The 15,160-nt window shown below is 36.6% G+C and overlaps 1 protein-coding gene across 1 annotated transcript in view; it reads left to right on the top strand.

Moving 5' to 3' along the window:
- Positions 1-15,160, top strand: part of ARID2 (AT-rich interaction domain 2) — a 231,873-nt gene that overhangs the window by 29,955 nt on the left and 186,758 nt on the right. The gene's annotated exons all lie outside the window — the stretch shown is intronic.

Below are 15,160 nucleotides of genomic sequence, written 5' to 3' on the forward strand. Positions count from 1 at the left end.
TGTAGAGTTGCTGTTTATGTTGGTGAAAAAAGGTATTTGCAGTGAACAAATCATTGGTCTTGCAAAATTCTGTCATGTGATCTCTGGCATCGATTCTATCACCAAGGCCATATTTTCTAACCACCGATCCTTATTCGTTTCCCACTTTTGCGTTCCAGTCTCCAGTAATTATTAATACACCTTGGTTGCATGTTCAATCAATTTCAGACTGCCGAAGTTAGAAAAAATCTTCAGTTTCTTCTTCTTTGGCCTTAGTGGTTGCTGTATAAATTAGAATAATAGTTGTATTAACTGGTCTTTCTTGTATGTGTATGGGTATTATGCTATCACTGATAGCATCGTACTTCAGGATAGATCTTGAATTTTTTTTTGATGATGAGTGCGACGCCTTTGCTCGTCAATTTGTCATTCTCAGCATAATATACCATATGATTGTCTGTTTTAGAATGACTAATACGGGTCCAGTTCAGCTCAGTAATGCCTAAGATATTGTTGTTGATGCTCTGCATTCCATTTTTGATGACTTCTGATTTTCCTAGATTCATACTTTGTACATTCCACATTCCTATTATTAATGAGTATTTGCAGCTGTGTCTTCTTATTTTGAGTTGTGCCACATCAGCAAATGAAGGTCCTGAAAGCTTGACTCCATCCATATCATTAAGGTTCACACTACTTTGAGGAGGCAGCTCTTCCACAGTCGTGTTTTGAGTGCCTTCCAACCTGAGGGACTCATCTTCCAGCACTATACCAGACAGTGTTCTGCTGCTATTCATAAGGTTTTCACTTGCTAATTCTTTTCAGGAGTAGACTGTCTGGGTCCTTACGAGCATATATATACACAGCAGTCTCTGTCATTCATTGTTATTAGATAAATTTTTGCAAATGCTGAAGTACCTTCTGAATTATCACCGAAAGAATAGATTGTGCTTGGTACAGCTTAAGTTGTTAAGTATATTGTATTCTAATTCTGTATAAGTGAATAACCTATGGTCTTAGGAATTCACAGTGTATTCTATTAAAGCATTTAGTTCCCCCAAGATATCGTGTTTAGTTAATGTATGCATGTATGGGAATATAATGAAAGAGTATGATATGATATACAGATCCTTGGTTTATAGATTGTTTATAAAAAATAAAAGTAACACAAAGTAAAATCAGGTTATTTACACTTTTTAGTAGTTTATTAAAATGAATATTTTAAATGCAGTTGTTTTCCATGGAAGGAAAAATGATTACTTGATGATTCAGTGGTATACCTAAATTGTAAAATGGTCTCAGAGGTTTTAGGTCTTACTTCATGATTAAATTACTTCAGTTTTGAGATCGTGAAGATAATTGGTGCATACATGTTATTGAGATGGAGGAAGTATCTGTTCATATATGTACATGAATTTTCATAGACCTCACAATATCTTTGTATGTAGACACATAAAAATGCTGGTGCTCTTTTAGACCTTTCCTGGACTTAGTCTTACTACTAGAGTTCTTCAACTCTATCCATTCTGTTATTCCATCCATTTTCACACTCTTTATTTCATTGATTACATTTATTTATTTATTTTAAGATTACATTTATTTTTATAGACAGCATCTTGTTTGTTCTTAACTGCTTATTCCTACTTTCTATTTCCAATTATTCTCTCACACTTTTTTTTGAATAATTTTTATTGTGCTTTAAGTGAAAGCTTACAAATCAAGTCAGTCTCTCACATATAAACTTGTATACACCTTACTACATACTCCCACTTACTCTCCCCCAGTGAGTCAGCCTGCTCCCTCCTTCCAGTCTCTCCTTTCGTGACCGTTTTGCCAGTTTCTAACCCCCTTTACCCTCTCATCTCCCCTCCAGACAGGAGATGCCAACATAGTCTCAAGTGTCCACCGGATGCAAGCAGCTCACTCCTCATATCAGCATCTCTCTCCAAGCCATTGTCCAGTCCAGTCCATGTCTGATGAGTTGGCTTCGGGAATGGTTCCTGTCCTGGGCCAACAGAAGGTTTGGGGACCATGACTGCTGGGATTCTTCTAATCTTAGTCAGACCATTAAGTCAGGTCTTTTTATGAGAATTTGGGGTCTGCATCTCAGTGTTCTCCTGCTCCCTCAGGGGTTCTCTGTTGTGTTCCCTGTCAGGGCAGTCATCTGTTGTGGCCGGGCACCATCTAGCTCTTCTGGTCTCAGGATGATGTAGTCTCTAGCTCATGTAGCCCTTTCTGTCTCTTGGGCTCATAATTACCTTGTGAGCTTGGTGTTCCTCATTCTCCTCTGATCCAGGTGGGTTGAGACTCATTGATGCATCTTAGATGGCCGCTTGCTAGCGTTTAAGACCCCAGACGCCACACTTCCAAGTGGCATGCAGAATGTTTTCTTAATAGAATTTATTTTGCCAATTGACTTAGATGTCCCCTGAAGCAATAGTCCCCAAACCCCCGCCCCTGCTCTGCTGACCTTCAAACCATTCAGTTTATTTAGGACACTTCTTTGCTTTTGGTCCAGTCCAGTTGTGCTGACCTTCCCTGTATTGAGTGTTGTCCTTCTCTTTGCCTAAAGTCATTCTTATCTACTGTCTAATTAGTAAATAACCCTCTCCCATCCTCCCTCCCTTCCCCCTCTTGTAACCACAAAAGAATGTGTTCTTCTCAGTTTAAACTATTTCTCAAGATCTTATAATAGCGGTCTTATACAATATTTGTCCTTTTGCATCTAATTTCAGTCAGCATAATGCCTTCTAGGTTCCTCCATGTTATGAAATGTTTCACAGATTCATCCCTGTTCTTTATCGATGTGTAGTATTCCATTGTCTCATGCTTTTTTTTTTTTAAGGCTATTTATTATGACTGTAAAAAAAAAATTTTTTTTTTCTGTTGGAGCTTTTGCAATTAGGTTATTTGTTTGTACCCACATATGTTGCCACCCCACCCCATATTAATGTTTCTGAAATGTAGTATTTTTTTTCTCTATTTGTTACTCTTTTATAATCCTGAAATACTGGTGGGTTTGGAAGGTGAGAGATGGGCATACACTGAGCTCATCCATTCTTGCTGGTTTCCCTACACGTGACTCCCGTATTATTACTGTCAACTCTCTCCAGAGACTGCTAATTGCAACAGTAGGGTACCTGCCTTTCTTTTGATGGTTCAGTCCTGATATCCGACCGTCACTGCTGCTTTCTTACCCTAAGGCAAATGGCAGCATAGGCAATAATCTACTTAAGAAAATTCAGCCTAATTAAAGGGCAGACAACTAGAATTCTCAGGCCCAGTTTATTCTTCACATCAATCTGGCCTTGGTATGCCCTGTTCCATCCCTAACCAGACCCAAGCGTTGTTGAACGGGGTTCTGAGATATAGCAGTTTGGTAGCATGTTACTGGCATATCTAGAGTAAAATTCATAGGAAGGAATCAACAGCTAGCAGATGGCACTGGTCTTTTACCTTGTTGGGAAGCAAAACCCATATCTTAATTTGTAGGTAGTGTATATAAATGATAGATACTATCTGCAAAAGTAAGATGTGGGTTGATGTTGGCAGTTCAAATCCATCAGCCGCTCCTTGGAAACCCTATGGAGCGGTCCTACTCTGTTCTGTAGGGTCACTGTGAATCGGAATTGACTCGATGGCAATGGGCTTGGTTTGTTTTTTGATCTATAAATGATGATACATTTCATGCAAGTTATCAGAACATTATCAGAAACTGGCAAAACGGTCACGAAAGGAGAGACTGGAAGGAGGGAGCAGGCTGACTCATTAGGGGGAGAGTAAGTGGGAGTATGTAGTAAGGTGTGTACAAGTTTATACGTGAGAGACTGACTTGATTTGTAAGCTTTCACTTAAAGCACACTAAAAATTATTCAAAAAAAAAGCATGAGAGAATAATTGGAAATAGAAAGTAGGAATAAGCAGTTAAGAACAAACAAGATGCTGTCTATAAAAATAAAGGTAATCTTAAATAAATGTAATCAATGAAATAAAAAGTGCGAAAATGGATGGAATAACATTTATCTGATAAATTTACATTTATCAGAACATTTCATGCAAATTATCAAAACATTTTCGTATTAGTTTTACGAAATGTTAAGAAGGCAACGAGTGTATCTTAACAATTTATATCTCTTTCATCATGCATAAAACTCTGCTGTTCTGGTCACAATATATTTTGAAACCATTTTATGATGTAAATATAATCGACTTTTAAAGCATTGTGATCTGTAATGTTGTTGCCATTGTTATTGTTAGTAGCTGTCGAGTTGGCTTCGACTCATGGTGACCCTGTGTAGAACAGAACGAAATGTTCATTGGTATTCTTGCATCCATTGTTGTGGCCATTGAATATTTTGAGTTCCTTCCAGCAATATGTTGGACAATTTTTTTTTATCATACTTTAGATGAAGGTTTACAGAACAAACTAGCTTCTCATTAAACGGTTAGTACACATACTGTTTTATGACATTGGTTACCAACCCCACAACATGTCAACACTCTCCCTTCTAGACCTCGGGTTCCCTGTTAGCAGCTTTCCTGTCCCCTCCTTCATTCTAGCCCTTGCCCCTGGGCTAATGTGCACTTTTAGTCTCATTTTGTTTTATGGGCCTGTGTTGAACCATATTTTATTGTGATCCATAGGATTTTCATTGGCTGATTTTTGGGAGTAGATTGCCAGGCCTTTCTTCCTAAGAAACCCTGGTGGCATAGTGGTTAAAGTGCTATGGCTGCTAACCAAGAGGTTGGCAGTTTGAATCCACCAGGCGCTCCTTGGAAACTACGGGGGCAGTTCTGCTCTGTCCTACAGGGTTGCTGTGAGTCGGAATCTACTCAATGGCAGTGGGTTTGGTTTTTTTTTTTAGTTTTCTTCCTAGTCCATCTTAGCCTGAAAGTTCCACTGAAACTGGTCTGCTTATGTGTGACCCTTCTATTATTTGAAATACTGATGACACAGCTTCCAGCATCGTTGCAACACACAAGCTACCACAATACGACAAACGGACAGATGGGTGGTGGTGATGTATAATAAAAACAAAAAAACTAAACCTGGTGCTATCAGGTTGATTTTGACCCATGCAACCCTTTTATAGAGTTTTCAGGAAGCAAGTTGTAAGGCCTTTCTTCCTGAGGACCCTCCGGGTGGGTTTGAACCATCCACTGTTTGGTTACAGTTGAGGGGTTAACTGTCTGCCCCACTTAGGTACTCCTGCGATCATCATCTTTTTATTGCTGACTTGCTGTGGCCTTGGCACCGCCCTAAATTTTTTTTGTGTGTAATAATGGGGAAAGGGCAGAATGATTTGTTTTAATTCTTCAATGAAAATTTTAACTTAGTAGGCTTATGAGAATTATGTTTATAGTTTTTGACACCTTAACAAAAATAGTACTCAGATAGTTTAGCAACAGTAAGTTTCATTAATCATAAAACATTTTGACTGTACAGAAAGGGGCAGGAACTGGTTGAATGGACATGGGAAATCCTGGGTGGAGAGGAGGAGTGAGTGTGCTGTCACGTTAAAGAGCAACTAGGGTCATGTAGCGATGTATGTATAAATTTTTGTATGAGAAACTAACTTGAGCTGTAAATTTTCACTTAAAGCACAATTAAAAAAAAAAAAACATTTTGCCTGTAGAAGAGGGAATAATTGAAGGAGGAAACTTAGAGATTGTTATGAAGACTGAGATCTAGATAATTTGTCACTTTTACATAGTTCATTGTTTTTTCTTTGTGGAGGTATATTTTGGGGGTGATTATGCAGAACTGTTTAGTTTTCAAAGTAGTATTTATAGAAAGTTACAAATAGAAAGGCTCACTGAAAAGCTGTTTATTGTGTACTTGTGTGTTTTGCACTCATGTGAAAATAGAAGATAAGGGAGAAATCATTCTGGCATCATAATTTACACACAGTAAAATTCACACTTTTCAGTGTAGAGTTCTGCGAGTTTTGAAAAAATGCAAATAGTTGTGTAGCCTGCACCGCAGTAAAGATACAGAACAGTTCCATCACCCCCACCCCCACCCCAAAATTCCCTTGTGCCCTTGTAGGCAATATATCACTCCATCCTCTGCCCCTGGTGACCACTAATCTCTTTTATGCCCTATAGTTTTGCCTTTTCTAGAATGTCATGTAACTGGAATAACAGCATATGTAGCCTTTTCAGACAGGTTTCTTTCATTTAGCACAATACATTTGAGATTCATACATGTTGTTTGTATCAGTAGTTTGTTCCTTTTTATTGCCAAGTCATATTCTGTTATATGGATATACTACACAGGGTCATAGTGTATGTGTGGGCCCTAAACACTGATAATCTGTAGTGCCCCTTTCTCTGCTTACTTATGCATTCGAATGGGATATGTGAGTTATATGTATACACGTATGCATGTGTGTATGTCTGTCTTAGCTATCCATGATGTAATTTATCTTTAAATGCGACTATAATATTAGCTATTGAATGTAATAGTGGCGTATACCATTTTAGTGAAATGAAATGAACTGGATTATAAAATTTTTAATGCATACAGGGTACTAAGCTTTTTACTATATACCACATTTCTTAAAAAAAATTTTTTTCCCACATGTTCCTCAACAGAGAAAATGAGTCAGTGAACATAGTCATTTCAACAGTCAATGTAAAATTCTGTTCATCTCCCACAATGAAGAATTTACTTTCACCAATTTTGCTTTAAATGGCTCATACTTCAGTTTTAATGCTTGTTTCAAATAAATGCTATAATTATAAGGGAACAAATGACAAGCTATCATAAAAGAAAATTTAATGATCAGAAAACAAATATTACAACAAATTACCACATTTTATTTTTAGATAGATCTTTCATATCTAACATGTTATAATTAAAAAATTTGCTATCTATTCTTTGCTCTTACAAATTCTTCAGTGATTTCATCATGGTTTAGCTGTTGAATGGTATCTTTTGCCGAACAATATCTACTTCCATACAGTAATGAGGATAAGGAATCGAGTCTTCTTTGAATTATTGTATGCTGAGGGGTTTTTAAGTCATTTTAGGGACTAACATGAGCGTCCTTTTGTGCAGTTTGTGATGGTTTAAGTTAGGAATATGTGTAAAGCAATTTCAACATTGGGAAATATGCATTGTATTTTATCGTCTGTTATGGAATCATACATGTCTGCATGAGTAAAATTTGTCTTTCCTGAATCTGTAAACTTAGTGCTCATGTAAGAATGAAATTGTCATACTTCTCCGTAAAGTTTTGTGTTTTAAGTCATGGGGATAAGCCTGCACTAATTTCTTGGATGTTTTCATAGGTTCTTCATCAGGTATATCTATATTGTTTAAGAAAGAAAATCTATTTGAAAGAGTTTCATACACTTTTGCCCTCCTTTTCATGCAAGATTCAAGTATGTCAGTGATGGTGTAGTATGTGGTTATGCTAAATTGATTTCTGGCACTCAGTAGTTCTGGAGCAATTCTGTCATTTACTTGTTTTTTTCTAATGCTTCTTTGCCGGTGACCTGCTTAATGATCAGTATTTGTTTCGTTGTGTTTTCAAAATCTTCTCTTAAATTATGTAAATACTCTATTAATGACTGGTAGAGATCTGTGTGTGTGTCTTTAAATTTACTTTTGAATTTTGGAGGGCTGACTCATCAGATCAAAATGCTGCACTATATTATTCCACATAACCAATGTAAATACATACTCTAGGGGTTGCATTTTGTGGGTGATATTTTCAGCTTTTCTTTTTGTATCTGGTCTTCAGCAATATTTTCTAAGGGATCTAGAATCTGAGCATACATTTCCAAGATTGCACTTGTTACAGCATGTGCTTTCTGGTGTGTATTAGAAAGAGATTTTAATACTCAGTCATTGCTTAAATACGTTTTAAGAGCTGCCTGTTGGTGAGTAGAAAACCCAAACCAAACCCAGCGCCGTCGAGTCAATTCCGACTCACAGTGACCCTATAGGACGGAGTAGAACTGCCCATAGAGTTTCCAGGGACCGCCTGGTGGATTCAAACTGCTGACCTTTTGGTTAGCAGCCATATCACTTAACCACTACACCACCAGGGTTTCCTTGGTGAGTAGAGACAACTAAAAATGTGTAGAGTAACTGAACAGTAGAAAAAAAAAAATCAACAGCTTCCAGACAACAATCCACTGTGCTGTGCCCTACCAAGATTAAGTGAATGCATAGTATACGGTATGAAAATGGCATATTTGTGATGTTCTAAAATTTTCTGTTGCATTCCTTTATAACACCCTGACATATTGACAACATTGTCACAGGACTGGCCTCTGCACTTAGAAAAATAAATTTTGCAAACTTCTTATAAATAGTGAAGTACTTGATTTGCAGTTTCTTCATCAGTATGATTTTTTAAGCTAGTAAATGTTATAAATTGCTTGCCAGGTTTTCCATCTGTTGGAGATACGTATCTTAAAGCAATGCTTAGTTGGTCTATATGAGAAAGATCAGCAGTGGAATCTACAGGCAAAATGAAATATTGAGTTATACTTATTTCACTGAAAATAGTTGATTGAACTTTGTCACTTACTAAGTTTATTAATTCTTCACACGTTATTTTAGACATGCACGATGGGTTGCTCTTTCCTGTGTTACCGTATTTTGAGATGTGCCCTGCTGAAAATGGATCACACTGAGCAACAAGTTCAAGTAAACCTAAAAGGTGTTCATTTTGTGAGGACCCAAACACTTTGTTTCTTCCTTGATAGTTCACTTTCAGCGAAGTTAACAGCAACAGCGCATTGCAGAACGGCATTCCGATACTGATGTTCTTCATTAATTTGTTTTTCCAGTTCATGAGTTAAGCCAAAACCATGTCTTCAGTTAAAGTATGACAACATACAGCATCTGTGACTTGAACTGTTTCTGTGTTTGTTTATCGTATTCAAGTTTCACCAATTCGCTAAATCCATCTGTAGCAAGCTGAGAAATAAATGATTTAGGACTAATAGTTTGCCAACAAAACAATATACAGAGCCAGCTGTTGGAGAATACAGTAGCCACTTCCTCTTATAATTTTCACCGTTAGCTTTGCACCCTCGAAATATATTCTGGCTACAGAAATTTGTTTAACATCCAGAAATTTTCAACATGTATTTTCAAATGGTCCACAGTGATGTTGACAGTCAGTTTGGCCCTCTTTTGATTCAGTAATTTACATCATTAGAAGAAAAATTATTCCACAAAGCAGGATCTGTATTTCTGGTACTTATAATATCTGCAGATGTGACAATTTCAGATTTAAAATAGTTTCACTTTCTACACCATTATTAATTTTTTTACTGCAGTAAGGAATGGATGCAGAATTCGGAACACATTCTGTTAATTCATATTGCTATTAATAATTTCAGATTAGCGGTACTAGTACAACGGTTTGCACCCATTAAACTTGAACATTCAGTGGAAGAAGTCTTTTGATTCATTACGTTTTAAAAAGGAAATTAATTTTGCAGTTGTCTTTTAGGGATTCACCAATCTTTTTGTTTTTATCTTCTGTGAGCTTTTGTTTTTGTGTTCCACTTAGTTGTTGGCATTTCCGTTTTACCTGGATGTAAAATTATGTCACTTTAAATTTAATTCTACCATAGGACATAAATTTGAGTAAATACAAATAAATAAAATTTATAAATAAAACTTACATTTGAAGTTGGGTGCTAACACAGAAATTTGTATTTGAAAATTGGTAAGTAAAAAAAAATTGATTTGGAACATATGGTTTCATTCTTCAGGTCTGAGATAGTCAAAAGAAATAGCACTTACAAGGCAATCGGAGATAATTTCATTCGTTTGTCATATCATGTCTGTTGGTGGGCCCTTCGCAGATCTCCGCGAGGGTTTTTTGTCTTGAAGTAATACTTAAAAACGTACGCTCTCAGTTTCAGTCCTTTGATACTACGCCTTCACAGATCTTTGGACTACTGCTGCTGACCAACTGGAGGTGAAACCAATTGCAAAGAGCAAGATACAGATACAAGGGCATGCTCAATCTTAAGATGTGTTTTGGTTCACTTTCATAGGACAGGACCAGATACATCATGAGTCATGTGATTATGGAGAGACAATTAAATGTGAGGTTGTACCTGATTGGTCCAAAATGAAAAGGAAGATATAATTGTTATTGTGTACAAAATTTATAAAATATACATTTTATTTCTTTTTAGAATTGTTCAACTCCCATACATGGAGATACCTATATAATTGATGTAACAATAGCACCACTCCTCGACAAGAAAGTTTTTTTTGAGAGTCATAACAATATCAATCAGTTTCTTAAAAGAAAGTCAGTCTGAAGAGAAATGGAAAAGAAAATAACATTTGTGTAGTTTTTATTATCTAACTATTTCCTTAAGGAATCATTCAGTTTCCTTACATGAACATACATAAATATTCTGATACAATATAAATGTGATGTGCTGATAAATGCCCTTTGTTGCTTTCTTGGAAGGTGAATTTAGGAAACACACTCATTGTTGCTAAACAAAAATGTATTTTGCACAATAAGTAAGTATTGAATTTTGCATCCCCTTAACGTGCCTAATATCTCATTTATTAGCATATGTAGAGTAACATCAAGCACTGTGTCTGTGCAACAGACAGTAAACATAAAATAAAAAACAAAGCTCACTTGATACATAAATTAAAACTTTTCATATGAGATAAATATTAATATTTCCAGTACTTTCTGGACATTTGCCATGTTAATATTAAATTATTAGCCCTGGTGGTATTATATATGCACCCACATGTATGCTAAACATATTTTAAAGTTACTTATAAATATTATTGCTAACAAAACTTAAGACATAACTCTGTGTGAAAATGCTATACAGTTAAAAAGTAACTTGATTGAATTCATTGCAATGGTTGACTTATTTGAGTTCCCCTGCTCTTGCGGGTCATCTGGGACTGGAGTTGCCATTGGTTGTTTCCCAGTATGTGTGCAAGAGTATACTCTTGTGTTTATATCATGGTAAAGAGCTTTGCTGGCCCTTGCGCCTGGAGTGGCTGAATCAGCAGACATGGATGTACAAGACTGTTCCTTCAAAATGGCTCAGAGGCCTGTTATCTATTAATATATTCTGTTTTTGCCCAGTAACGGCTCATGTTGGATCCAGTTGAATATTGGATGAATGTAGCAAGAGTTAGACTTGTGACAGCGCACCCTCACTTCTTGTGTATTAGAAATAGTATTCTCCCAAGAGATCTACCAAGATAAGGAGTTTCGGTTACATGGGAGGGGACCATAGGAGACAGATGTCAACGAAGGTGTTGAAGTGGTAGGGGCCTTAAAGCTTAAACAGCTTTGCTCATGGCCACCCTTGTAACCCTGTGTGAACTTTATTTCCAGCTGGCACATTCTCGCTCGCTGGAGCTGGTATCAGTTTCATTTAGTGTCCTGCTAGTTTCCTTCCACTGCAGCTCTCGCTTTTCCTTGAGTCCTGTATGCTTGGCATCTCTGAGTCTTTGGGCAGTGGGTGCCCCTGTTTTGTTGATGCCCTAGGCATATGCTTACCTTGTTTATTGGGTAATCCATCCCTGATAATGGAAACCCTGGTGGGGTAGTGGTTAACTGCTACGGCTGCTAACCAAAGGGTCAGGAGTTCGAATCCACCAGGCACTCCTAGGAAACTCTGTGGGGCAGTTCTCTGTCCTGTAGGGTTGCTATGATTCGGAATTGACTCAATGGCACTGGGTTTGGTGTGTTTTTTTTTTATCCATGATAATACAGATTGTTTATTATTCCCAAGTTAAGGAAAATAATACTGTAAAGATGCATGTATAAGTTTTTGTGTGAAGAGAAATTTTCACTTCACTTGGGTAGATAATGAGGATCGAAATTCCTAGATCATACTGTGATTATATAACTCTAAACGAAGCTGGTCAGATGTTTTCCATAGTAGGTGTGCCATTTTGTATTCCCATCAGCAACGGATGGTTGTACCTGTTACCCCTCATCATTGCTAGCACTTGGTATTGTCAGTTGGTTTTTTTTTTCTTGCATTTCCCTGGTGGTGCAATGGTTAAGTACCCAGCCGCTAACCAAAAGCTCAGCGGTTTGAACCCACCAGTTGCTTGCCAGGAGAAGAGACTTGATGATCTGCTCCCATAAAGATTACAGCCTAGGAAACCCAATTGGGCAGCTCTGCTCTGTCCTTTAGGGTCACTATGAGTCAGAAACAACTCCACGGCATACGGCAACAATGACTAATGATGTTGAACATTTTTTAATATGATTATTTGCTACCTGTGTATCTGCTCTGGTGAAGTGTTTGTTCATATCTGCTCGTTTCCTTATTGGGTTGATTGTTTTCTTATTATTGAATTTTGTGAGGTCTTTAAATATTGTGCATATAAATCCTTCATCAAATATATGATTTGCAAATATTTTCTCACAAACTATAGCTTGTCTTTTCATTCTCTTTACAGTGTGCTTTTTAAAACAGCTTTATTGAGATGTAATCAACATGTAATAAACTGAACATGTATAAAAAGTACAATTTCATCAGTTTTGACATATATATTATCCATTAACTTTTTGATAGACATTTGAGTTACTTTTACAAATACTTTTTACTATTACAAATAAAGCCACTATGAACATTTATTTGGATACAAATCTTTCTGTGGACTTACACTTTCATCTCTTGGGTAAGTACTAGGAGTGAAATGGCTGGATAATATGGTTGGTATATGTTTAAGTTTTTCAGAAACTGCGAACTCTTTTCCAAGGTGGCTGTAGCATTTTACATTCTTATCAGCAATGTATGAGAATTCTAGTTGATCCACATTATCACCAACGCTTGGTATGATCAGTCTTTTTAATTTTAGCCTTTCTGGTAGATGTGTAATGGTACGTCATTATGGTTAGAATTTGCTTTTCCCTAATAACTAGTGATATTGAGTACCTTATCATGTATTTTTAATTTGTATATCTTCTTGGGTGAAACGTCCGTTCAGATCTTTTGTGCACTTTTTGATTGTTTGTTTTCCTAATATTAAAATTTGAGAGTTCTTTATCTATTCTGAATATTAATCCTTTATCAGATACGTAATTTGCTAAATGCTTTCTTCCAGTCTATGGCGTGTCTTTTCATGCTCTTGAGAAGTTTTTAATTTTGATAAAGTTTAATTACTGATTTTTTCCTTAATGTATCATACTTCTGGTATTGTATATAAGAAATTTTTGCCTAACCTAAGGCCACAGATGTTTCCTTCTAAACATATCTTTTAATGCTATCAGTTTCCATCTCATGCCTTAGTGACGTCTCAGAGATTTTGATAATGTATTTTATTTTCATTCCATTAAAAATAGTTTTTATTTCCTTTTTGATTTTTTCTTTGTCCCATGGGTTATTCAGAAGTGTGTTATTTAGTTTCCAAATATTTGGAGATTTTCCAGATATCTTTTGGTTATTGATTTCCAGTTTCATTCCATTGTGGTCAGAGAACATAGTTTGTATGCCTTGAATCCTTTTAAATATATGACTTAAGTTTATTACCCAGAATGTGGTCTGCCTTGGTGATTGTTTTGTGTGTACTTGAGAAGAGAGTGTGTTGTGCTATTGTTGGTGGAATATTCGATAAATGTCCATCAGGTCTAAGGGTTGGTATCCAAAAAAAATACCCATCGCCTTGGAGTCGGTTCCTACTCATAGTGACCCTGTGGGACAGAGTAGAGCTGCTGCCCCATAGTGTTTCGAGGGAGCAGCTGGTAGATTCAAACTGCTGACCTTTTGGTTAGCAGCTGAGCTCTTAACCATTGTGCCACCAGGGTGTTGTCTAAGTCTTATGTATCCTTCGTGATTTTCTGTCTGCTTGCTCTGTCAGTTATTGGGATAAAAAAAAAAAAAAAAAGCCCCCAAACCAAATCCATTGCCGTCGAGTTGATTCCAACTCATAGCAACCGTATAGGACAGAGTAGAACTGCCCTGTAGGGTTTCCAGGGAGCAACCGGTAGATAGAACTGCCGACCTTTTGGTTAACAGCCATAATAACTCTTAACCACTGTGCCACCAGAGCTTCGTTTTCGGAAAGGGGTATTGAAATCTGGCTATAGATTTGGCAGTTTCTGCTTGCAGATTTTGCTTAACGTATTCTGAAGCTTTCTTAATAGGTGCACAAGTATTTGCAATTATTACGTCCTCTTGGTGAATTGACATCTTTATGGTTATATGGCTAAGGTGATTTTGCCCTCATCCTGTGAGCAGTGACTCTTTAAGGCTGTGGGCAGATGATAATTTCTTTCAGAGTTAGATTCAACTGAAATACTTCCATGCCAGCAGTCCTCAGGGCAAAGCTGCTTACCAGAATATCTAGCTCAGGAAAAGTTTGGGTGTCTCCAATCTCAGAGAAAACTTAGAACAGCTGTATTGAGATCACTGACCTTCATGCCAGACCCAGTCTACCAAAATGCCTGTTTTCTGCTTTCTCTTTTTGTTTTTTTCTATTTCTACTTTCATGGTGACTTTTGTCTCAGAGGGCCTCATTGCTCTTTTTTGCTGTTGGGTTTTGGTCGGGACACCCTCATTCCACCCAGTAGAATCGAATCATTGAATCCAGGTGAAAAGGGGGTTTTAATTTTACAAGCTCCACTTTCAGAAGCTCATGAACTTCTTATGCAAATATATTCATTCCTCTGAACGTTAATAGTTTTATGGAAAGGAGAAAGGTATCATAAAGCTCTGACATATTGAAACTCTGCATATAAGGTGCAAGAGATTAAGTCATATTGGTTCAGTTGTCACGTGAGCTTAGTTGTTTGATGAAGCCGTGATTCAAACTTAAGTATATCTGACCTAAAAGTATACCGTTTATTCTACTACCGGACTGGTGCAAATAAAACCTAGCTTAAATATATTAAGGAACTTAATCTTTTCATTTTTTAAGTTATTTGGGGCTCTTTTTTTTTTTCTCTCTTCATAGCTGATGTTTATCTCAGTAATTCTTAGCAAGTAAACTTTTAACCTTTTGAAAAATGTCATTAACTTCTGTTATTATAATAGTGAATTGGTGAAAATCCGAATGGCACTATTTTTCTCTGAAAGAATTTACTTTTGGTAACAAATTAATAAGACATTCTTAAGCAAAAGAGTATTTGCTTATGAATATTTAGACTTGAATTATATTTCCAATCAGAAAACTATTGACAAAAGTTAGAACTTTATT

This window comes from Elephas maximus, chromosome 4, assembly GCF_024166365.1.
Source record: "Elephas maximus indicus isolate mEleMax1 chromosome 4, mEleMax1 primary haplotype, whole genome shotgun sequence".
NCBI classification, from domain to species: Eukaryota; Metazoa; Chordata; class Mammalia; order Proboscidea; family Elephantidae; genus Elephas; species Elephas maximus.